General features: G+C 49.5%; 1 pseudogene; it reads left to right on the forward strand.

Annotated features, from left to right (window-relative positions):
• The first annotated feature begins 21,466 nt into the window (after positions 1-21,466).
• LOC119541626 lies at positions 21,467-23,849 on the forward strand (annotated as a pseudogene).
• Positions 23,850-23,894: the final 45 nt, after the last annotated feature.

Raw genomic sequence — 23,894 nt, forward strand, 5'->3', positions numbered from 1 at the left:
ATGGGACCTCATCAAAATTAAAAACTTTTGTGCGTAAAGGACTTTATCATTAAAGTGAATAGAAAACCTTCTCAACTTGGCAGCTATACACATCACCTTAAACCATACTTAATCTCTAAATAGAACACAATAATAGACATAGGTTTCACCTAACAATACTCTGCTGTCCTGCATACAACTGGAAAGGCACTAAATCTCTCCAGAATAGGGTGCAAGTCCTTGGGTAGCATTCACTCTTAAACTTGATATCCTTTAACTTAAATACTACAAAATGAACAATACAACTTATGTCATATGATAAGTGGATAAGATAGACAAGAAAACAAAGAGATTTGCTTTACGGACAAATACAAACTCATAACAAAAACAAGGAGGAAATATTCATGCCATCATAGTCCTTGTTTCTGTAACTGGTCATGTGGCCATAGTTCATATTTATCACGACCTTCTTCAACTACCCATTCCACGTTCCCTTTACCCTCAGCAAGCACTTCAGCTGGCCGTGGTTCTTTGCCTGGTGGGGTGAACCAAACCTTCATTCCTGACGTTTCTGGGCCATTGGTAGTCCTGCCTGGATTGGGTTGTTGCAGTTTTCCATTGACTTTAATCACAGGGCATGGTGGTACTAAGAGACACCCTAGGGGATCCCCTGTACTCCAGGAAAGCTCTGCCTCCATTGTTAGTTGCAGTCCTGTTTCCCCTTGATAGTCAGGATCAATCATCCCAGCCAGTACAGTAATCCCCTTCCTTGTTATTGATTCAGAGGCCTGAGAAGCCCAAAGTGGCCAGGTGGCAGTCTGAACTTCCAGTTCAATGGGATTATTGTTGCGTCTCCTGGTAGGAGCACTCTTCCTTGTGAAACTAAGACCTGTAAATCAGTAGGTTGTGATCTAGGAGCATTCTTCCTTTTGGAACTAAGACCTGTAGATCAGCAGGTTGTAGGGACAGGAAGCAAAAATTTTCCTAGTGGATCACTAGGAGTGATAGTGAGTGGTGCCACTCCCATTTTCACTCCTTGATTCCTGGACCCATGAATCCTGGCTATGGGAGAAACAGCACCATAGAGTGGACACTGATTCAGAGCGTACACACAGCCCCTGGAGAACACAGCCCCAGCCCTGCAAGGTATTGCCACCTAGTTGGCACCATAATTGAGTCTTCAACAGGCCATTCCACCATTCTATCAACCCATTCACCCCACTCCTGGTGCCAAAATCTGCTCTGGTTTGCTAAGGCTGGCATTATGCAAAATACCAGAAATGGATTGGCTTTTATAAAGGAGATTTATTAGGCTACAGATTTACAGTTCTTAGGCCATAAAAGTGTCCCAAATAAGGCATCAACAAGAGGACACCTTCACTGAAGAAAGGCAAATGGTGTCCAGAACACCTCTGTTAGCTGGGAAGGCACGTGGCTGGTGTCTGCTGGTCCTTTGCTCCCAGGTTCTGGTTTCAAAATGGTTTTCTCCTAAATGTCTCTAGGCTTCTGTCTTTACTTCTCCCAGCTCCTGTGCATCCTTGCTTCTTGTTCCCAGGGCATTTCTCTCTAAGCATCTGGGGGTTCTCTCTTAGCTTCTCTGGGGCAAACTCTGGGCTTCGTCTCTTACCTTAGCATCTCCACATTTCCTTTTGTCTGCATCACTGCGGTCGCGGTTACTGCTTCTGGGGGGAGTGGCGGCCGGTAGCTGAGCCCTCAGCTCTCGGGGCTGCTTAAAGGGTACCGGCGGCGGGGGCTCTTTCCCGGAGGCGAGGGCGAGGCGGAGGACTTGGCCGGGTCCTCGGCGGGAGGCGTGCAAGGTGTGGAGGGCGGCGATAAGGACAAGACACTCTTCATCCAGTAGGAGTATGCGCCAAAGAGATTTATTCAGGGGTGATCACAGGTTATATAGGCTGGTAAGAAGGGCAGGGCTGGAAAGGAGGTGAAGCAGCCTTAAATGGCAATACTGAAGGGAGAGGGGCTAGGATTGGTTCTGAGAGGACGCAGGAGCCGTAGCAGCGGGCGGGGGTTGTTCTGGCCACGGTGCATGCGCACTGGCGGTGGCAGGAGTGGCCTTGGCACAAGGGAGTGTGTGGGCAAGATAAGGAAGTGAGGAAAGGGCGGTTGGGAGAAAGGCGGTTCCCTCCGGCAAGCCTCCCCTGCCCGTGACATTTTGGGTGAGGAAAAGGGAGCTGCCTTGACCTCGCTCCCCAGGCTCGGGGGGGCTGCAGAGGGCACTAACGCCCGTACCCACTACCCTCCCCAGGGGGTGATATCAGGTCCCCTGGCCCAGGCCTGGTAAGTCGAGGTACAAGCTCAGTCACCCGCAATTCCCCTTTCTTTTCTAATTAGAGGAAGAGGCTTTACCGGAGAGGCCCGCTAAGGGTGAGGGAAGGGGGAGGTCAGGGAAGGGAAAAAAGGGGTTGACGGTGGCTCAGTGAGGCTGGAGCTCAGTGTTGGTGTGGTGCCTGGGCGCTTGACAATGGCTTCGCTGCAGCGGGCTGGGCGAAGGTGAGGGGTTTAAAGTTCAGGGGTTCAGAGAAGCTGGAACTTGAGGTGAGAGCGATGTTCAGGTGATTGAGAAGGGCTTCGCGGTTGGCGAGTCGACCGGTGGCGTTGAGGTCGCGGAGGGTTGGCTGTCATTTTGGAGTGGGGGGCGTCAGAGGTGGCGAGTCGCTGATACTGGATTTGCACGAACGAGGAAAAAATGGCATCTGTTTGTTTCCTTACAAGCTGTACAATTTTGCGGATGAGGCAGGGTCCTAAGATGAGAGCTAGAATAATTATTAATAAGGGGCCAAGAAAAGGAAGGATGTATGGGAGAATGGGAGTGAAAAAACTGGACCAATAACTGGTGGCTTCACGATCTCTTTTACGCTTTTCCAGTCCCTCTCGGACCCTTTTCAGGCTGTCCTCGACGAGACCTGTGGAATTGGCATATACACAGCACTCTTCTCCTAGGGCGGCGCAGAGGCCTCCTTCTTTGAGGAGGAGAAGGTCAAGACCTCGGCGGTTTTGGAGCACTACCTCAGAGAGGGAATTGACAGAATTTTTTAGATGGTAAATAGCGTTTTGTAAGTGATGAATGTCTTCGTCAACAGCCGCCCTGAGGTGAGTTAGGGCGGAGTCTTGACTGGCTAGTGCAGCGATTCCAGTGCTAGTGCCGGCAAGACCTAGGAGGGAGGCAATTGTGAGGGCGGTGATGGGCTCTCGCTTTTGCAGAAGGGCAGGAGCTGCAGTTCTTTCCAGACGGAGGAAGAAGTCTTCTTCGCTGTGGTATAAGACCCTAGGGATAAGGACAATTAGGAGGCAAGTTTCTTTATATTCACTGATGATATTCGTGCTGAGACAGGGGGTAAGTCCTGTAGAGGAGCAGAGCCATTGGGAGGAGTTATGAGGAATGAGAAATTTGGCAGAGCTGCTGGGAGATGAGTAGCTGGCACAGGCAGTGAGGCTGGGAGAGTTAATGGAGCGAGGGCGGACGCACTTTCCCGTATAGGAGACTGAATGAAAGGTCAGGGGGACGGCAGAGGTATTCCAATTGCATTTTAAGGGGCTGTTTTCTGTGCTTTCTGAAAAGGAGAGGTTGGAGGCAACTGGCTCATACAGTGAGGAAGAGGTGGAGAGGCAGAGCCAGCAGGATGAGGTAAAATTGGGGTTGGAGGAGTTCACTGAGGTAAAGGCGGCTTGGATGAGGCTGAGGAGTGGAGAGGAATAACGAGAAGGAGGCAGAGGAAGCTGGGGTGGTGGGGTTTGAGATGTAGTTGAAGTGCGTTTAGTCGGAGCTAAGGTGCGGCCGGAGGGCTGTGGGAAAAGAGGGTTAATGACTCTGTTGGGACCAATATTAAAGGGCCTTTTTATAACAGTATTTTTTTTTGGTTGGTTTATAGCCTCCTTTCTTATGAATATAAGGGTTCCCCGATCGAACCCCGATAGCCAAATTCGGAAGCCCCAAGTTTGACTGAGTAACCAGGAGGGATCAGTGGGGAGCTGCACTGTAAGATTAAGATGTGTGCAGGATCCCTTACTTTCTTGGCCAAGCCAGTTAACAGTAGGGAGTTTGCACCCTGTAGGGGCCCACTTTAGGGTAAGGTAATGATCAGGAACAGGAGGCTTCCAATTAGTGGTTAGTGTTTCATACCCCCAGTATGCACAGTAGTACTCGTTGGGGGAATTACAGTACGATTTTCCAGGATTTGAGGATGGGCACATGTAATATTGGGCCTGGGGGTTACTTACCTTTTGAGCGCAGGTTTCTTCGACTCTGGAGACAAAGGTGGTGAAAGGCTTACTCGGCTCCTGGAAGAGCTTGGTGAATTTATTAGGCCGACAGGCAGAGCAGTTGGCAAACGCGCGTAAGGCGATGCCTCTGAGGATAGTCCAGAAGGTGGCAGGGACATTAATATAAGCAGACGCATTTAGAAATGCTCCAGTGCCCAAATAGGCTTCGGGGGGATGATAGACTCCAAGGGCTGCATTTTGCTCACTTTGCTGAGCTGCTTCTGCCTGGAAGTGAGCACGCCAGTCAACAAACTGACCGGGGTTAAGAATGGAACGGGCAAGCGAGGCCCAGTCTTGGGGGATGCAATAGTCCATGCCGAGATCCTGCAGTATTTGGGAAGCGTATGGGCTACCTAACCCGTCCTCCTTGACGGCCCTGCGAAGCTGCTTGATAGTATCTGAGTCAATGGGATACCAGTCATACGGTTTCTGTGGGGTGGGGGCAAGGTTAAGAGGAAAGCAGCGAAAAGCACGAGAGAAAGGAGGACGCGCTTGAAGAGGGCTTGGCGCGGGAGTGAGGGTAGGGGGAGCGTTGCCCCAAGGGTTGCCTTGAGGTGTAGAAGGCAGCCAGGGGTTGTTAGTCAGCAGGGTGGAAGGAGCGGCGGCAGCTGCCGGTAGCGGCTCCGAGGGGGAGCTCGCCGAAGGGGGAGGCGGGAGTGGGAGGCCCCAAGCGTCGCAAGATGGCGGCGCGGTGGGCGTGGCTAAGACACAAGATGGTGGCTCAGCCCCGCCCTGTGAAAGGGCGGGGTTCAAGGCATAAGATGGCGGACTAACTCCGCCCTGTGGAAGGGCGGGGTAAAGCGTACGCGGTTTCCGGCCCAGCTTAGGGCTGACGTCATCGCCGGAGCATTTCCTCCCCTCGATGGAAAAAGAAGGAGGAAGTTCGCCATCTTGGCGTGGCGCAGTGTTATTTTGCTTTTTGGGAGTTACCTCGAGCGCGTTGTTAATCTGCTCGACTAAGGACTCCGTGTCCGAGTCATGATTTGAATTAATATCGCTATCTGAATCTGTTGGCTGGGTTCATAGGGCCTCCTTGGATTTAACGGGGCCTCGATCAGGGGGGAGGGAGCCTTGAAGGCAGGAGCGGATGGTTATCAAGGTGGGGAGCAAGCCGGGAGGGAAGCGCTTGCTCTCATGTTCCATGGCGTTGGTGACTCGATCAATAAGACGATCATAAGTAACAGGGTCCCAAAGATGGCAAGTGGTGAGCCATGGGTTAAAGGGCAGCAGGAGGTCCCAGTATACTTGCAGCTGCCGGACAGACACTTTACAGCGATGAGTGTCTAGGAGACCCGCTAGAGCACGAACTTGAGGTGCCTGGCACGTAGACAGACGATTACCCATAGCTGAGGGGGGAGGAGGGGAGGTTGTTTACCGAGCAGAGAGAATGAGATAAACTGTGGCCGCAAGGCCGAAGGAGACGGCGAGAGCGGAAAGCAGTGCCCTTTGGCAACGGGAGTAGTCGGGGGGGGGGGGCGGTTGCAAAGAGGCACACGGCGCCAAATGAGGAAACAAAGATACAAAGAACTACAGCAAAGTAATGGAGGGGAAGAGGGAGAGCGTTAGGAGGAACGGGGGTCATAGAAGTGCGCATACAAGAGGACGAAGAGAGCGTGGGGGAAGGGAGGAGCGGCTTCGGAGCAGTGAACCTCCCACGGCTCCGGAAGCGGCGAAGGAGAGGCGGCCCTTACCTTGCAGGCGAGGAAACGGGAAGCTGGAGAGGCGTCCGGGCGAGCGGGCGACCTGCCGAACTGTTGTGTGGAGACGCTCCCTCACACGGGGCACCAGTTGCGGTCGCGGTTACTGCTTCTGGGGGGAGTGGCGGCCGGTAGCTGAGCCCTCAGCTCTCGGGGCTGCTTAAAGGGTACCGGCGGCGGGGGCTCTTTCCCGGAGGCGAGGGCGAGGCGGAGGACTTGGCCGGGTCCTCGGCGGGAGGCGTGCAAGGTGTGGAGGGCGGCGATAAGGACAAGACACTCTTCATCCAGTAGGAGTATGCGCCAAAGAGATTTATTCAGGGGTGATCACAGGTTATATAGGCTGGTAAGAAGGGCAGGGCTGGAAAGGAGGTGAAGCAGCCTTAAATGGCAATACTGAAGGGAGAGGGGCTAGGATTGGTTCTGAGAGGACGCAGGAGCCGTAGCAGCGGGCGGGGGTTGTTCTGGCCACGGTGCATGCGCACTGGCGGTGGCAGGAGTGGCCTTGGCACAAGGGAGTGTGTGGGCAAGATAAGGAAGTGAGGAAAGGGCGGTTGGGAGAAAGGCGGTTCCCTCCGGCAAGCCTCCCCTGCCCGTGACATTTTGGGTGAGGAAAAGGGAGCTGCCTTGACCTCGCTCCCCAGGCTCGGGGGGGCTGCAGAGGGCACTAACGCCCGTACCTACTACCCTCCCCAGGGGGTGATATCAGGTCCCCTGGCCCAGGCCTGGTAAGTCGAGGTACAAGCTCAGTCACCCGCACATCACCAAGCATCTCCAAGCCTCAGAATCTGTGTCGGCTCTTGAGCTTTGTTAAGTACTCCAGTGAAGTAATCAAGACCCACTCTGAATGGGTGGAGTCCACACCTTCATGGAAAGAATTTAATCACCCACGATTGGGTGGGTCACATCTCCATGGAAATAATCAAAAGTTTCCACCCAACAAGATTTGGTTAAATGATCATGGCTCTTCTGGGGTCCATAACAGTTTCAAACCAGCACAGGGTCTCTGCACGGCCCCTCAAACACAGACTGGGGAGGGGGTCTCTTAAAGTGGCCTGGGAAGGAACTGCTCCTCGGTTCACAGGGTCCACACAACCAGCCTCTGTCCATGTCATACAAAGGTCCCCTTTTCTGTTTCCTTCCTGGACTGGAGCATCTGAGTAGTGGCCACCAGTCTTCCTGTTTTTTCCAGGTACCTGATCAGATCTTGCTCAGCAGTTTGCACATTAATACGTGCCCGCTTAACATTTGTTGGAATTGCTTCATCTTTAAAATGAGAATTATTATATCAGGTGACAGCAAGAACTGTGGGAAGTGAAAAAATAAACAGAACACTTAAGGACTGTCCAGTTGTGCCAGTTTTTGGTTTCCTGCCTCTGAACTCTGAATTCGCCAGTGGCAGGTGGGTGCTCTGCGAAAATGGATCTGGGCCCTTCAGGTATTGTCCCTTTGCCGCTAGTGCCATGTTAAGCTTTGTCAGAGGATGCTGGAGAAACATTGCCATGGGACAAGCGTGGGCTTCCTTTCCCACGCTGCAGGGGGTAGTGTGTGGCTGCCCCAGTGCCAGGCTCTGTGGTGTGGGCAGCTTCTCCGGCACCCAGCTCCTGCGCTGCCGTGCACTGTTCAGTGGCACCCAGGGACCAATATCGTTCCCAGCCCCCCAGCTGGTTTTATAGTTCAGTGTCTCTGGTGAGACAGCTTTCCCTAAAGGGCAGATTTCCAGCAGCGGGAGTAAAACGGTCGGGTCTTATGACTGAGAGGCGAGACTCGCTCTCCTTTGGACACAGGCTTTCTCCTCCAGCTGTTTGTGCCCTCACTCATGGCTGCTCCCTGCAGAGGCCGGAGAAGCCACCCAGTTGACAGGGAGCTCCGGAATGGGGCTAGGGCGAGGGCACCAGATGCGAGAGGCACTCCCACTAGTTCCCTTGGGCATGAGTGCAGCAGCTGCCCCCTGGTGCTCGCCTTGGGTCAAGCCTGAGATCCTGGGGTCCAACCCCTCACCCCCATACTGGATGCATCAGCAAACATGTTCCCTCCACTTCCAAAATATATCTCGCTCTGCACCACCAACGCTGTCTGAGGCCAGTTTCTCTCACCTGACTTACAACAGCGGGATCCAGTTAAAAATAGCCTGGTGCCCACGCTGCCCCCCCAAAGCCTCACAAGAGCCACCCCGCCTTGTCACTTGGCTCTGACTCACCTTGAGCAGCCTGGCAGGATTTCCCCCAGCTATTGGCAGTTCACCATCCCCTTCTCCCTCGGAGCCTCCTGGCTGCCCTGTTTAAAATCCCACGGTCTGGAACCCCCCTCCCTGCTCCATTCTTCCTCATTCACAGTCGAGTCAGTCACAGTCCGACAAGGGGACAGAAACCACACAAAAAAAAACAGGGAAAGTTTGATGCAAAAATTATCCTGGGATTCATTATAAAGAAATAAGGGGAACTCTACTCCATAAAGAGCAAAACTCGGAAGGGGGCCCTTCTCCCCTAACGTGGTACATTCATCCCGATGGCTGGAGCTCGCCGGGCTGCCCAGGCCAGAGCCGGTCACCGTCACTGCGAAGAGGCAGGCGGGCAGGAAAGCACCAGGCCAAGGTGCCGCAGGAGCAAGGGTGCCCCAGAAGCGGGATGGGAAGAGCAGCCGCGTGTCCCCCCACAGGCTGCGGGCAGCTGTGTAGTAGGAGCGGGAAGAAAAAGAATGGGCATGCGGACCAGGGAGGCAAGCCACTTTCTTCTGCAGCACCCTCCAGCACCCTCTGCGGACAGAGCTTAACGTCAGGCCGGCTGCAAAGGAGACGAGCCCCAGGATCCAGCTCGGGTATCACGGCGCAGCCTGCAGGAGCCCCACAGGAGGGGTGAAGCGGCGTATTCACGAAATCCAAAAAGGCCCACAGGCACTGTGCCTCTTTTCCCGCAGTGGGGGGTATAAGGACAGCATCTTGTCCTTCACCTTGGAGCAGACCCCTGATGACCAGTCCCTCCTGCCTGGTAGAGTGCCTTTAGCAGTTATGCACCACTCCTTATCCTCCACCGTCTGGGATCCCATCATCTCTGACCACATCAGCGATCAGAGCTCGGCTCGTGGTCAACATCCCCTGCTGTCGTGCCTGCCCTACAAAGGAAAGCACTCAGGGCTTTTCAAGGCTACAGGAAATCCCCCACTTCTCAGTGCTTTGTAATGGAAATGTCTTCTGAGCCTCCTTGCAGACTCGGGGGTGGGGGGTGGGTGGGATATTGCACGTGACAAATCCTCTCTCCTGAGCATTGGGATCTTCTCCTCCGCATCACGCTGAGGAAGCCCTAGCATCTCCTTAACTGTAGGTCACCCCTGACCCCAAGTTTCAAGTCAACCAAGTAGATGCTCGGTACCACCTGCAGCTGTGCAGGTGAGCACGTTGGACCTGGAATCGCCAGCATCTGCACCTGTGTTGGCAGATTTGGCCCAACCTAGTGTTACCTTCCTCCATCCTTCGTCAAACATGCTTAGAATCCACCCCACATGCATCCCCCGGTGTCTTCTGATAGATGCTGGCAAAGCCTTGCCGTTATTTGCCGCGCCCCTGTCCCCATGCACCGTACAGAGGTTTGACTTGAGTTTCGGGTCCGGTGGCTTGTGGTGGATGTGGAGGAGAATCAGCACACCCTTGTGGGACATTTGCCCCCAGTGAGGTCACGGTTTTGAAAAGTAGATTTTTTTAGAGTTTATTTAGAGAGTATCATGATGTAAACAAATTGTACCACTTTGATTTTCTTCTAATACAAGACTCATGATGCAAAGCCGAAGCCACACATGAGGATCGTGCTTCTCTAGAAAGTTGTTTTTTATGAAAGAACATCTGAGAACCACACAGTTGAACAGGATTTCCTTTAAGGCAGAGGCTAGCAGAACCATTGTTCTTTCTCCTAAGTCCCCACCATACAAGTTACTTTGTAACAAATGACAGGCAGTGGGTTGGAGGGTATTGGACACAAAGTGATTACTTTAAAAAGTAACTTGATGGTAAAGAATATACATAGATTTTAAGGGATCTCAGTTGTCCTGTGCTTATTTACAAGGGTGATATTAAACTTATTTAATAATCAGTGTGGCATGAATCAGAAAAACAATAACATGGTTACTGAGGTGACCACAACCCGTGCACACTGGCAAGACCCTGTGCACATGGCAAGACCTTGTGCACACTGGCGAGACCCCGTGCACACTGGCGAGACCCCGTGCACACTGGTGAGACCCCGTGCACACTGGTGAGACCCCGTGCACACTGGTGAGACCCTGTGCACATGGCAAGACCCTGTGCACACTGGCAAGACCCCGTGCACACTGGTGAGACCCCGTGCACACTGGTGAGACCCTGTGCACATGGCAAGACCTTGTGCACACTGGCAAGACCCCGTGCACACTGGTGAGACCCCGTGCACACTGGTGAGACCCTGTTCGCACTGGTGGAGACCCTGCCCCTGTTTCAGGTTCCCATTCTTTCCATATCAGTGCCCCAACTTCCACTTGAGAAACTTGGTGAGACTATGGGTTCAACTGTAATTGAATCATTTATTGTGATTCAGCCATCCACCCAATTAAATGTTGTTTTCTAATTTCAGCAGTGGCTATAAGAAATAAGAGTTTCCTGTAGGGCTGCCATGGAGGCTCTCTGCTGCAAGGACAGTGACGTGAGCTGACAAGCCGAGGACCCCAGCTTTTCTTTCTGCAGCTGCTCGAGTGCCCTCAGCAGAGCCCTTCCCACAACCTCCTGCACCCACATAGGCTAGGCAAATGGTAATGCCCCAGTTGGACATTTGAATCACCTGAGAAGCTTTGTGAACGTGCCAAATCCGTGAAATCAGAATCTTTCGGTGGGGAGGTGTGCAGGATGCTGGGGACCCTGACAGGCAGCCGGTGCTGAGGGCCACTTGGCCAAGCCAGAGTAGAAGTCCTCAGCCAGGGACACAGCCATAAGGGGTCCGGGAGAGGGGTGGTCCCTTCGGGGAGGCAGGTGCCCGTGTGCCCAGGGAGGCACCTGTGGGAAGGTGACGAACCTGGAAAAATGGGAGCCAAGAGAAGCAGCAGAAGTAAGACAGATGTGGAAGGGAAACCAAGAAGGGGAGAAGAAAAACCATCACTACTCCAGAAAGCAAACTGGGAAGTCCAACCCAGAAAAGGCCTGGAAAGAGCCGCTGGCTGGTTTCACGCCCGGCAAGTGAACGCTGACGGCCGGTGAGCTCGGGGCTTGGGGCCGTGTGAGAGGGGAGAGCGGTCCCACACCCCGGTAGCCCGTCCAAACCTTTCCCTCCCGCAAGCCCGGGACCTCACTGTCGACACAGCACCCTCTGACCCTAAGGGGTCATCTCTAGCTGCAAATATGGGCATGTCCCTTGATCACTTAAAACCTTACAATGGCTCCTCGTTACTGTGTGTCAAGCTAAAATATGAAAATGTTACTTTTGTAACAGAGGCATCCACTTGGCAATCAGAATTGGGTTTGTAAAGCAGGAATGCGGTGCTGGTGCCAAAGCCTCAGAAAACAGCAGCCTTGAATGTGGAGGCTGGAGATCTGTGACACTTGTTTTGTTGGGAAGAAAAGTCTTGTGAGAATAAGGGTTTGTGCCCCCAACAGTGTGCCCCATGGGAGAGAGCACGCTGGCTGCCTCGTCCCGGCCTGCGCCATGGCCAGGTGGCCGCTGGGTGGCAGCAGTGAGCACCGCCCTATTCAAACAGTGGGGCCCGAGACCCTGAGGGTGCACCCCTGAAGAGAAGGTGCAGCCTCGACGCCTGGGGAGAGCGGGTGTCGGGTGGGGGAGACCTGAGTCAGCTGTCCCCGGTGAGGCTGGACAGCGGTGATGGTCAGCTCCTGGCACCAGACTCTCATTCCCGCTCCCCGGGCTTGGCAAAGTCCGCCACCCCCACCGCTTTCTGTCCTGACTGCCTCACGTGGAGCTGTGCTTTCCAGAAACCGCTTTTGAAAGTCCGATGTCTGAAAGGCAATCAGTAGGCTTGCACGTTAAAAGAAGGTTCAGTTCCCCCAAAAGCTTCTCCACTTCCAGGCTGAGGCAACTAAAAACCAGCTTGCAGTTCCCCTTTGGGGAGGTGGAAGAGTGTTGGCCGTGGGTGGGGGTGACAGTAGCAGAATATTGTGAATTTATGCACCACCACTGAACCCTACGGGGGAAAGTGGCTAACGCGATTAATTTCCAGTTGTGCGTGTTACCAGGGAGGACCTCTACAACACGAAGAGTGAGCCCCAGCGTGAACCGTGGACTGTAGCTACTCACATGCTATGCTTTGCCGATTGTGAGCCACCCAGGGCTCCCGGAGGGCGCGCTGCTCGGGGCCGCAAGCCTGCGCAGGTCTCCAGGGCCGGGCCCCCATCGGATCCGGCTCCTGCCGAGTCTGTGGGTTCCAGACAGGATCACGTCCCGGCGTCGGGGCATTAGGGCCAAGAATGGATCTCTTCCGGGGGATGCAACTCAATTCATAACAACTCTGGTGTGTGCCGGCATGGGTCTGTCTGAGTTCATCCTACCTGGAGTTTGCTGAGCTTCTTGGATGTGCAGATTAATGTTTTTCATCAAATTTTGGAAGTTTACAGCCACTATTTCTTCAAATATTCCTTCTCCTTGCCTTGTTCTCCTTCCTCCGGGCTCATATTAGGCACCTGTTGGCATGTTGGATGGGGTCCAGCAGGTCTCTAATGCCCTGCTATTTCTTTCTTTTTTTCGCTGCACCTTTTTTTATTGTGGTAAAATGTGCATAACTTAAAATTTATCAGTTTATTTTTAAGCATATGATTCAGTGACATTAAGTACATTTAGGACATTGTCTAGCCATCACCAGTATTTGTAGAACATCTTTGTCATCCCAAACAGAAACTCTGTACAAATTAAGCAATAACTCCCCAACCCCATCCTCTTAATATTTTCTCAAAGAAATGCATCCTTCATTTATTTCCATTCGTAAGATGAATGCAAATTTATTGATTTATTATTTGCAAAATACTCCCTTTGCAAAATATCTCAGAAAAAATACAAACTATTAAAACACATTTTATTTTGCTGAAATATTATTACATCATTATATTATTATATTATTTTGCTGATATATATTGCTGAAAATCCTATTCTTAAACCCTGTGATTGACCAACTTGTTAATTTTTATTCCTTCTTTTTTCTTTCTGTTCCTCAGATTGGATCGTCTGAACTGACCCATGTTTGTATTTGCTGGTTGTTTCTTCTGCCTGTTCAGATCTGTTTGTGAGCCTTCTAGTGAAATTTTCATGTTAGTTATTGTACTTTTTACCTCCAAATGTCCGTATAGTTCTTTTCTATACTTTCTATTTCTTAATTGATAGTCGCTTTTTTTTTATTTTTTTATTTTTTTTTTAAGCATACTTTTGCTTGATGTGGAATTTTCTCATTGCCATATTTTTTCTTTTGGAACCTGGAATATGTCATTTTCCTGCCTGGGCTTCCGTTTTCTCTTCTAGGTCAGTTGTTCACGTGCTGTCGTTCCTTCTCTGTGACGGGTCGTCCTCGTCTTGCTGCTCTCGTGATTTCCTGTCCTGGCATGGAGCAGTTTGATTACAATGTCACGCACAGGGATCCCTTTCTGCTTATCCTGCTTGGGGTTTACAGAGCTCCTTGGTTCTGTAGATTGTTTTTCTTCAAATTTGGGAAGATTTAGATCATTTCTTCAAAAAAATTTTGGGCCCCTTTGCCTCCCTTTCCTTTACTTCCGGCAGTCTCGTTACAGGTCTGCGGGCAGAGCTGACATCCCACAGCTCCCCGGGGCTCTTAGAATTCTTCAGTTTTTTTACTCTCTGTTTTTCAGACTCAGTAATGCCTATTGCTATGTCTTGGGGTTCACAGATTCATTATTTTATTATCTCAATTCTGCTGTTGAGCTTATCTTGTAAAATTTTCATTTTTGTTATTATACTTCTCAAGTATAGAATTTTTATTTTGTTTTGTTTTATAGTTTATATTCCTCTGTTGAGAGTCTGTATTTGTTTACTCATTGTCATCATATTTCCCTTTAATTCTATGAACACAATTTTCTTTAATTGTTTGTATGTATTTATAATAGCTGCATTGAAATCTTTATCTGCTAATACTAACATCTCAGCCTGCTTACAGTCAATTGCTTTTACTGTTTTTTTTTTTTCTTTCTGAGTATGGGTAACATTTTACTGTTTCTTTGCATGCATGTTTTATAATTTTTGTTTTGAAAACTAGACATTTTAGTTGATACATTGTAACAGCTGTGGGTTCTACTTGTCTGAGTTTTTGTTTGTTTGTTTGTTTGTTTTTTAAATATCTTGCCTGGACTCAAACTGTAGAATCTTTCCTGCCTTGTGCAGCCACTTATATACCTGCTCAGCTTCTAAATTATTTTTTTTGTTTTAGCTTGTCTTTTTAGTAGGGTTGGCAGATAAAATACAGGGTACCCAGTTCGATTTGAATTATAGAAAAACAAAGACTATTTTATTGCATGGGATAGCCTTCTACTAAAATACTGTGCATTGTTCATATGAATTTCCAGTTTAACTGGGTATCCCGTATTCTATTCATTCATTCACTCACTCATTCACTCATTCCTAAATCTGGCAACCCTGCTTCCTAGGGGTTGCACAGTGGGTGATCGGCCAACATTTGGGCAGAGCTTGTGCTCAGCACCTCTAGTCAAACTCCCACTTTCTGCCGATGGAGCTCCATGAAGTCAGGAAGAGCATTCCAAGTTCCACCAGTTCTGAAGTCTCTCTTTCCTTTTACTTTCCAGCACGACTTCCTGGGTGTTTCCTGCATGTGCACGTCTTCTTCCATTGGGACAAAGACGTGTGGAGTGCTTATCTAGTCCCTCAGGAGAACGCTGAATGGCTAGGTCATGAGACAAGTGGAATTTCATCAAAAACAAGAGAAATACCAATTTATTGACCATGCAATGCTACCCACATCACCGGAGGGCACAGTTGAGTGTGACCAAAGGAGGTGGGGCTGGCTGTGGGTGCCGTGCTTCCCCGCACCACTGGCCCTGTCGGTGGCTGCAGTGGCTCTGGAGGGAGTCCTTGGTGAGAAGTTTTCCAACACCCAGGGACCCACCGAAGTCACTACTGGGCATTTGCCCTGGATCAGAGAACGTGCACGCCCGAGGGTCTCCACTGCAGTCGCAGGGAGAAAGAGGGAACCTGTGTGTCTGCAGAAGAATGGAGGTGTGAAAAGTGGGGGGCAACCCCGGAGAAGAGCAACGGGGGCCTGTGATTCTGGAGGGAGGACCCCAGGAAAAGCAGGGATATGATGGATATTCTGATGGACTCTTGGAAAAATGCAGAGAAGGGCAGAAGGCATATCCAGTGGAGGAGTTTGAAAATGTTAAGCTTTATCAAAAAGTGCAATTTCTAGAGAAATTTGTGAATTGTGTGCAGGAAACATGCTATGGACTTAATAACACTGGGCTCTTTGATGAGCCTTTGATGTAGCAGGTTTCATTAACCCTAACATGCCATGATTTTATAAACCACCATGGTACAGAAAACTATCAGTTACACAGTGACGCACTGTCACATTTTTCCAAAAAATTTACCATGAAATTTTTCAGACATACAGAAAAGATGAGTGAATTGTACAATGAACATCCACTGACCCTCAACCTAGGATATGCATCTACAATTAACATGTTGACACATTTGCTTGATCGCATATCTATACATCTATCCGTTCATCCATCAGATGTTACAGACCTCAACGCTGCCCCAGTCACTTACATGTGTCTCGTTCACCAATGTCTACTTTCAGGTGTTGTGTTTTTTTAGGTAGAAATTTAAATATATTGAAATGCACACATCTTAAATGAGCTTTGACAAATGAACACACCTGAGGAACCCAAGCCACTCACAAGGTCTGGAGCGTCACTGTCCCTCCAGAAAGTTTCTCCTGTCCCTTTCCAGTCCATCTCCACACCAGACCACAGAAACATTCATTATGCTGAATTTTTTTTTTGCAGTGTAGATTATTTTACTCTGTTCTAGAACATCATAAAAATGGAATTGTGCAGTATATACTCTGTTTCTTGTTTCTTTCACTCACCATAATGTTTTTGAAAGTCAAAGATATTGTGATATGTTCCATTATCTCATTCCTTTTTACTGCTGTGTACTATTCCATTTTGGGAATATACCTCAGCTAGTTTTTTCTGTTGGTGCGCATCTGGGCTCTTTCCAGTTTTGTGTTATGATAAATAAAATGTCCATGAAAATCTCTGAAAACATCTTTCTGTGGAGATCCATTTTCATTTCTCCTCACTAGGAACTAAATTGCTGAGTCACAAGCAAGTATATCTTTAGTTTTTTAAAGGCTTTTTCCAAAATTTTGGAAAAATTTTTTATTCTAACCAAAAATGTGTGAGTTCTGTTTGCTCCATATCCTTGCCAACATTTGGATGCTGCCAACCTTTTTAATTTTAGACAGTCTGGTGAGTGGGTAATGGTGTCTTATTATGGTTTTAATTTGCAGTTCTCTAAAACTGATGGTGCTGGACACTTTTTCACGTGCTTATTTTCTGCAATCAACTGTAAGATATTAAATTGTGAAACAATGTGCATCTTATAATTCATGTAACAGAGTAAACTGTGTTATATAAACTCTCTTAAATCATTTTTTAATTTTTTGTTTTGACCAGCTTTGTTGAGGCCCAGCTTCCATCCTATACCATGTGCATTTTATGAGTTGAGTGATTATCTCGGGTTTCCCTGGTGTTCTGGTTTGCTAGTGCTGCCTTTTTGCAAAACACCAGGAATGGATCAGCTTTTATAAAGAGGCTTTTTTAGTTACAAAGTTACAGTCTTAAGGCCATAAGGTGTCCAAGGTAAATCATCAACAATCGGGTACCTTCACTGGAGGATGGCCAATGGTGTCTGGAAAACCTCTGTTAGCTGGGAAGGCACGTGGCTGGCATCTACTCCATAGTTCTGGTTTCAAAAGGGCTTTCTCCCAGAACAATTCTCTCTAGGCTTCAGCTCCTCAAAAATATCACTCTCTGTTGCTCTTGGGGCGTCTGTCCTCTCTTACCTTCTCCAGAGCAAGGGTCTGCTTTCAAACTGTCTCTCATCTGTAGCTCCTCTCTCAGCTCCTGTGCATTCTTCAAAGTGTCCCTCTTGGCTGTAGCAAGCTCGCTCCTTCTGTCTGAGCTTATATAGGGCTCCAGTAAACTACTCAAGGCCCACACTGAATGGGCAGGGCCACGCCTCCATGGAAATTATCTAATCAGAGTCATCACCCACAGTTGGGTGGGGCACATCTCCATGGAAACACTCAAAGGATTACAATCTAATCAACACTGATACATATGCCCACACAAGATTACATCAAAGATAATGGTGTTTGGGGGACATAATACATCCAAACCGGCACACCTGGCAGCAGGGAGGTGGGGTCAGAGCCAGAGAGGGCGGGAGGTGGCAGAAGTGGGGCCGCCCGGGGGCCGTGCTGGCTGTGAACTTGAAGGATGCAGGAGAGGGGCTCTGAGCCCAGGGGGACAGGCTGGAAGCTGCAGATACACTCCCCCTGGACCCTTGGGAGGAGCGCAGCCCCACAACCCCGTGTGTTGGGGTTCTGGCCTCCGGAATGTGAGCTAATGAATCTGTTCTTTTAAGCCACTACGTCTGAGGTGATTTGTTACATCAGCAACACAGGGTGTAGTCCTTCCCGTCTGCTTTCCTCTGTTAGCACAATGTTTCTGACGTTCATTCACGTTGTGTGTATCAGTTTTTTCCTTTTTATGAATCATATTCCATGTATGGATACATGACATTTATTTTATCCATTCATCAGTGGATGGACATTTGTATTGTTTCCCTTTTTCACCTACTATGAGTAAAGTTGCTATGAATATTTGTGTACAAGTATTTGCATGAACCTGTGTTTTAATTTCTGTGGGGCAGGTACTTGGGAGTGAAATTGCTGACCTGGATGATAAGTGTTTTCTTAATTTTTTTTTTAAGGGAAGTGAGACTTTATTTCCTTGTTTCACAAATAAAGCTAACTGAATTGGCAGCTTTTTGGTGACTAGTCAGAGACCAAATCCCATAACCTCATCCGACTCCTCCAACCCCGCGTCAGCCTCGGGGCAGCCACAAGCGCAGGGAGGTGGGGAGGTGTGAGCAGTCTCTGGAGACAAAGCCGGGATGGAGGTGCTGATGGAGAAGGGGGACCGAGGCACCACCCGGGGAACCACCTGCAGACGCGCTGGCACATCGCGGCCCTCAGGGAGGCAAGAGTGCGGGTCTCCTCTGTGACGCCGAGTGCCGGGGCCATGGGGGCCGCCGTTGTCAACACCCCCCGGATGCCCACGGGCGACGGGCAGATGCCAGGCACGCCCAGCACGTGGCTGCGCTGGTCCCCTTCATCTCCAGCCTTGGTCAGCTGCATGTCAGTCCGGATGTCGCCAGTGCCCTGGAGATCTTGGTGGTGATACCCACAGCCTGGGAGAAGGAGGTGCTCTCGGGCCCTGGAGCAGTGTTCTGGGGGGGCACGGTGACTTCACAGGGGGGCAAGTCACCGGCACAAGCGGCAGCTGGTGCCCTGTCGACCACCGGCCTGTCCCTGATCTCCGTGAGGTCCCCCATGGTGGACACAAAGCCCACACTCCCCCGGATACGAGGCAACAGCTTCTCCGGGATGGGGTTGTTTCCCAGACGCCTTCGGGTACCCTGAGCTTCGTGGGGTTATCACCCACCTGCACCACGGAGGGACGTGCAGATCCGGGGCAGCTGCTCGGAGCCCGCACCGTCTGCCCCACAGTGAAGCGTTTGGGGAAATCATCCGAAAGGTGTATGATCTGAAGGAAATAGTTGGGCTTCGGGGCGCTATGTCTTCCCTGGCATGTGGTGGTGCATTGGGGTTGCCACGCAGGGTTTAAAGAGGATGTCACGCCCGCGAGGCCACCTGGCGAGAGCTGCCTGGCTTGTAACAAAGCTGTTTTCCAAAGTGGCCAAACCATTTTTCATCCCACCATCGATGTATGCAGGAAGTTTCCAGTTTCCCCACCACTGGGCACCATCAGTCTTAATGGCAGCCCTTCTAGGGGATGTGTGGCAGGAACTCACTATGGGCTTCATTAGCATTTCCCTAACAACTAACAATGTTGAGCATCTTTCCATGAGCTTATAAGTCATTTGTGTTGTCTTCTTTGGTACAGCTTTTATTTGGATCTTTTCCTTTTATCATGTTTGTAACAGTTTTTCAAAATACGTTATAGAATCAAGTCCTGTATCGGATACATGATTTGCAGATATTGTTTCCAGTCTGTGGCTTGTCTTTTCTTTTTCTTAATGGCATCTTTCGAAAAGCAAAAGTTTTAAATTTATCAATTTTAAATTTACCAATTTATCGATTTTTTTTCCATGGGTTATGCTTTGGTATCATAACAAGAAACCATTTCTTAACCCAAGGTACTAACCCACAAAATTTCTCCTATGTTTCTTCTAGAAGTTTTTTTTCTTTTTTTTTTTTTAGCTCCTACAGTTAGGCCTATGATCTATTTTTGAATTAACTTTTGTGTATGGTGTGAAGTAAGGGTCTAAATTCATTTTTTTTTTTTTTTTTTTTTTTTGCATCTAGATATCCAGTTACCCCAGCATCATTTGTTGAAAAGATACTGTTTCCCTATTGAACTGACTTGGCCTTTATCAAAAATCAGTTGACCACAGCCCAGACCAGCAGAGGCCGCAGGTAGAGAAGCCGCAGCTGCGCCCTCTCCCGGGGTCTCTTTCCCCTTCCTCCTCTGCCACTCGCGGGGGCCCCCGCCTCCCGTCCTTCCCTGTCCCACCTGCTCCCCTTCTCCCCACGGTCACCTGACACCTGCGGTTTAAGCTTTCACCCCCACCATTGGCCGCTTGAAGTCCAGATCCCCAGGACACTGCTCGACAGGGACACGCGTGCGACAGAAGTGGGTGCAATGTCACTCTCACCATCCAGCTACTTAGCGCAGGAAGGAAGCTGGCAGAATCACAGGGAAGAAAAGAGAGAGGTGCACGTGTCGACATTGCAGAGGGGAATTGTCCAGAGAGAACTGTCAGTCTGCGGACCCTCTGGCGCCACCTTTAAAGCCTTTGCCGAGATCACTGACACCGGAAGGGGACATCAGCAGCTCCAGGACCAGCAGCCTCCAGGAGACCCCAGTCACCCCGAGGCTGGTGATCACTGCTGGTCAGTGTGGCTCGGCGCCAGGGGGCAGGGGACTGAGCTGGCTGTCGCTTGCAGGCATTCCGTGACCCATGGCTGAGCGTGCCACACAGACCACGGGGTCATGCGGGGGCCCCCCCAAGCCTTCCAGTTCTCTGGTCATCTTTGCAGGTGGCAGGACGGGTCCAGCACAGGCAGGGATGGTGTGGCCTTTCATCGCACCCCCCACATTTGCCTCAGCCCTGACCTTGAGGGGCCATGTCCTGTACCACACAAGGGCAGCCAGACTGGACCAAGCTGTATCCGCTGGCACCACATCATCTCCTTTCCCCACGATGCCCCAGTGCCCTGGCATCGCGTGAACTTGCCGTTCCGATCGATTTGACTGAGTGCGTCACTGGGCGTCGAGGCACCAAAATCAATGCCACGGGCCCACCAGGCGTCTGGGGCACAGATCAACATTGCGAACCCGGTGGAAGGGCCACTGTCAGCAGGTTTCCATCCCCAGACCTGCTGCCGGCATCGGCCGGGCTCAGCGTCTGGTCAGTGCCAGGTTCTCCCTGGAGACGTGGGCTCAGGGGCAGCTAGAACACAGTAGGTTGGTCCAGAACCCCTTCTGCTGCTCACTACCACCCACGACCTGTCTGCATAGTTTCTGAACAGTCCAGGTTCAAATGGTTTGCAAATTTTCAGTTTCTACACACTTTATCATCCACTTGTGATTTTTTAATTAAAATGCTTTAATTCCTTTCTTGGTTCAGCTGTTAATGCTGAGATTCATATTTAGTTCTATGAACTTCTCTCGGTTTTGTTTCGTTTGCTTATGAATTTTTTTTTTCTGTTTGTCATAGAACTGTAAGAGTGGAATATTAATACATTTCACTTTGTTCTGTAATGTCAGGAATTTTAAAAAGACTTAAAAGGTGGACTGGAGCTTTTTCTTTGTGACTAGAAGTTGGATGCTAAGTGACGCAGTTGGGTTTATTCCTGTTCTTACTATTGTTTTTGTACCTTTTATTCCCCAAAGGACAAGGACCCTGCTTGGATTTGAATAGAAGCGTTTATCCCAGTTAAGATGTTTTCTTCTGTTTTACCACTCCATGTGTTTTTTTTGTTTTGTTTTGTTTTGTTTTAATGCTTCATCATTTATTGACTTGGTCACCCAGCGAATGATTGCTGACAGCTCACTGCCATGTCATCATGTGAAGCACACAAAGAAGGCTAACTGATAACAACCACAGGTGGCACTTCTTTTTTGAGTAGCTACTGGGAGTCGCCACCCAGGGTTCACATGCATCATCTCACACACCCACTAGAAACACCCTACAGAGTCACGGCCATCGCCCATGCACCCACGGGTGCCGGGGGCTGCGGGAGCTGGGCTTCCCCTAGGTGACCCGGTGCAAGAGAGGAAAGATCATTTCGGCTGGTGGTAAGTGTCCTGAAGGAGTAAAACAGACTGACGTGATAGACCGAAGAGGAGGTCCCGGATGGGAGTTCATGAGAAACAAAGATGTGTCCGCAGGAGCAGCCAGAGCGGGGGCCGAGCCTTGCTTGTGGAGACCCTCCCGCGAAGGGAAGGGGAAGGAAGAAAGCCGGCTGGCGCCGCAGCCCGCATGAGAACCGCCCTTCAGCCGTCGAGTCCCCTGCGCCTCGTGGAGCGAGGTTCCTCGGCTAGGAGGCAGGGATCCTGGAGAAGATGCTGAGATGTTTAAAGAACAAGGTGGGAACCTCATCCAGGCCACATGGAGGACACGCTCCGGAGGAAGGCCGAGGGGCTGGCCTCGGGTGGATGTGTGAAATCCCTTGATGCCCTCCTGTTGGGCAAAGCAGACAGACTTTCGGACGTGGGATTTGAGGCAAGTACAAACACTGCTCTGGAGCTGTGGCCAAAGCCGAGGACAGCAGGCCTTTTCTCGGCCACCCAGAGGCAGGGAGGGGAGAACCTGGAGAGAGCAGGTCTCCGAGCCCTGCCCGCTCTGGGGAAGAAGGACGCGGCAGCACCGGCCAGCCCCGGCCCCCCTGGAGAACTACTACAGGGTCCGCAGGGCAGATGAGAAACTCAAGCAACTGGTACATGTTCTTCAAAATCATCAGAGGAGAAGCGTCTGGTGTTCGTCAGCACCTGCGCCTGTGTCTACCTTATTGAGGAGCCATCAAATTGTTTTCTACAGCAGATGTACCATTTTACATTTCCACAGCAACCTATAAGGGTTCCAATTTTTCTGCATTCTTTCCAGAACTTATTTTCTGATTTTTTTTTGAAGTCTTCTAACAATAGCTATCCTAGTGGATGTGAAGTGGTATCTCATTATAGTTTTGATTTGCATTTCCTGAATGGTTAATGTTATTGAGCATCTTTTCCTGTGCTTATTGGCCATTTGTATATCTTCTTGGGAGAAATGTCTTTTCAAATCCTTTGCCCATGTTTAAATCAGATTGTCTTTTTGTTATTGAGTTGTAGGAGTTCTTTATATATTCTGGATATTATATCCTTATCAGATATATGATTTCCCAAAATTTTTTTTTCAATTCTGCAGGTTGTTTTTTCACTTTCTTGCTATATCCTTTTTTTAAAAATTCATTTTTATTGAGATATATTCACATACCATGCAGCCATACAAAACAAAGCATACATTCAATTGTTTACAGTACCTTTATATAGTTGCACATTCATCACCAAAATTAATTTTTGACATTTTCATTACCACACACACAAAAATGGTAAGAATAAAAATTAAAGTAAAAAAGAATACTGGGTGCCTCTTTCTTTTTTTTTTTTTCTTCCCCCATTTTCCTACTCATCTATCCATAAACTAGGCAAAGGGGAGTGTGGTCCATATGGCTTTCCCAATCACATTGCCACCCCTCATAAGCTACATTTTTATACAATCGTCTTCAAGATTCATGGGTTCTGGGGCTAATATCCTTTGATGCACAAAAAGTTTTTCATTTTGATGAAGTCCAGTTTATTTTTTCTTGTTACTTGTGTTTTTAGTGTCATATGTAAGAAACTATTGCCAAATTCAAGGTCTTGAACACTTTCCACAATGTTTTTTTATAAGAGTTTTATAGTTTTAGCTCTTAAATGTATGTCTTTGATCCATTTTGAGTTATTTTTTTGTATATAGTGTGAGATCAAGGTTCTTTCACAACTCATTCTTTTACACGTGGGTAGCTAGTTGTCCCAACCATTTGTGAAGAGCTGTTCCTTCCCCCACTGAGTGGACTTGGCACCTTGGTGCCAGCGTTTTTACTGGGATCTGATCTCATGGGCAGCCTCTGCCTGGCACATACCACAGTTCCAGACTCCCAAAGGGAAAGCAGGTTGTCAGCATAATCCACATTGTTTGTATAAACCATTGTGGGCTCAGTGACCCCTTCTTATCAGTTCTGGGAATGGTGGGAACCCACCCCAAATCCAGGTTCCCAAGGGCCAGACAACAGCCAACCTTGTAAGCATATACATCATGAACGATATTAATATATATAGTTAGTAACGTATTGTTTCACCGATTGTAACAAAGTTACACACAATGCAAAGTGTCAATAACCGGGAAACAAGTTATGTGGAGGGGCTGCATGGACACTTTGTATCTTCTGCCTGGGTTTTCCGTCAACCTGCAACTTCCAAAATGAGACAACCCCCTGCGCCTCCTTGATCTCCTCCCCACTGCCAGGGCGACCTCAGAGTGGTGTGAGGCCATTGCTTCCGAGTGCGGCCGGTGAAGGCAGCCACCCCGGAAGTGGGAGCAAAGCTGAGGATTTGGGGGT

This window comes from Choloepus didactylus, chromosome 8 (genome assembly GCF_015220235.1).
Source record: "Choloepus didactylus isolate mChoDid1 chromosome 8, mChoDid1.pri, whole genome shotgun sequence".
Classification (NCBI taxonomy): domain Eukaryota; kingdom Metazoa; phylum Chordata; class Mammalia; order Pilosa; family Megalonychidae; genus Choloepus; species Choloepus didactylus.